This window comes from Palaemon carinicauda, chromosome 9 (assembly GCF_036898095.1).
Source record: "Palaemon carinicauda isolate YSFRI2023 chromosome 9, ASM3689809v2, whole genome shotgun sequence".
Classification (NCBI taxonomy): domain Eukaryota; kingdom Metazoa; phylum Arthropoda; class Malacostraca; order Decapoda; family Palaemonidae; genus Palaemon; species Palaemon carinicauda.
The window spans coordinates 144,434,968-144,437,006 of NC_090733.1; positions in this window are offsets into that span (position 1 = coordinate 144,434,968).

Below are 2,039 nucleotides of genomic sequence, written 5' to 3' on the forward strand. Positions count from 1 at the left end.
AGTATTCTGGTACAGTATTGAAACTTTTTCCTTTCAAAATTAATTGGCTGGATATCCTACTGAATTCTGTGGAAAAGACTAAGTGTCCCCTGTTGTTGTTGTTGTTACTGTTATCAGTATCATGAATATGACTGTTGTTATTTTTTATTATTATTGATTACTCCAAGTGTGGAGACTAATGGAGTCTACGAGAAAAGAAAATCTCGTTACTTTTCCTGCTTACTTGCTTTATTTATCTGTATTGTATTGTATACATTCAATCATCTTCACCTATAATCATATTCTATTAGATGTATGAGGTAAACATTTTTAGATAAAAATAATCAACATAAATGATATTGCGAAATAACGAAAACGTGTAATATGACGCCATTTCTTAATTACCTTTGTTTTTTTTTCATTTTAGGCATTTCTCTTACTGCAGTTTGTTTTAGCGCCATATTTGTCTTAGTTTATCACTTCCGCAAGACTTTCTTTTTATGTGTTTCGTTGTATTTTATTGGTCGGCAGTTTTTTAGTCTTCGTTCTAGTTGTATTATAGAATTATGCATAATACAGTACAGTGTTACAGTTTGTAAGTTAAGACAAAGTGCCAGATAGATTTTAGAATTTTTTTTTGTTTCAGTTATTTGAATGCAAATAAGACGCTTGAGATAATTAAAATTTGAAGAGAGGTTATCAGAAAAATGATAAACATGTTTGAGATCAATGAATCCGTTTTCTTTTATAACGAAGCCTGTTTTCTCATTTCTCATTCCTGACCTCTGTAATGTGAGGTCCTCTCTTTTTGAGGGACGAATATTCTACACATTTCTCCACTAAAAGTCTTAATTGAAGGTAAAAATGAGAACCGAGTCAAGTATTTTTAATTTGTTTTCCCTTTTATATTGGCCTAAGTGTTCGTTTCCTAAATAATAATAATGCTCTTTAAATAGGCTAACTAATTTGCAAAATTAAGAGTTGAAAGATGATATCTTGAGTAGGTTTCAAATTTCTTGCTTTTTTATTGCTACTGCTCAAGTTGTTGACAAATACTTTAGATATCGACGTTGTAACGACCGGTAATTGTCTCTTGTATTACACACAATCGCTTGTATTTCTTAATTGAATTGAGGTGGTTCAACTGTCGAATCTGTTGTCAGGAAGTAAAATTCCCAAACGAGACGTCCTTCTCCGTGAAAGATTTAGTGTTATTGACTATGATTCAACTCTTACTTTCGAAGTTTCAAGCATGACCCAGCGTTATTGGAATGCACCTGTCCTTCCTATCTCGTCACATCCGCTCCGCCTCTACCTACACGTCCTGTGTTTTACGGTGGTTTTAAGATCGGCTGTAGGCGAAAGACCGGATCCCTCTCTCTCTCTCTCTCTCTCTCTCTCTCTCTCTCTCTCTCTCTCTCTCTCTCTCTCTCTCGACAGAGCGCTGGAATTTCCTCAAAATGCACCTTTGCATTGCCTTTTTCGACGATTCTGTTCTTGATTATCTATTGTGTTTTAAACCATAGATATTGGCTTGGGTCAGAACCAGATAAGGAATTGTTCGCATATCCTATCGCAGAACCTACTAAAGATAAGAATTCGCAGAACTTTGTAAAGATAAGAATTGACATAGAATAATTTTAATAATGAAGATAAGCATTGGTATTGAATATTTTCTATCACCGCAAATTTGCCTTTTTCATTATATTTTTCTCTGTAACTGTAATCGTGTTATTAGTGGTCACACATACATAATTTTATTTGAGGTCACGTACATTTTAAGTCAGTGGAACGCTGACGTGTGCGCTGCCGCATGTCATTTTAGGAAAAGGTTGTGCTTCCTTTGTTGTAAATTCTCACCCCAGGGAAAAAAATTATGAACATTAGCCGTGGGGGTGTAAAAGTTATGGTACTATTTTGTACGCGTCATTTTAAAATTTGGTTTGTTTCTAAGATTTTTGACGTGTCATTCTTAATACATTATATTTTCCGTCTGGTGGATTTTATTTATATTTTTTTGGTTCCCGAATTATTTCAATATTTAACTAGTCTTGATTTTA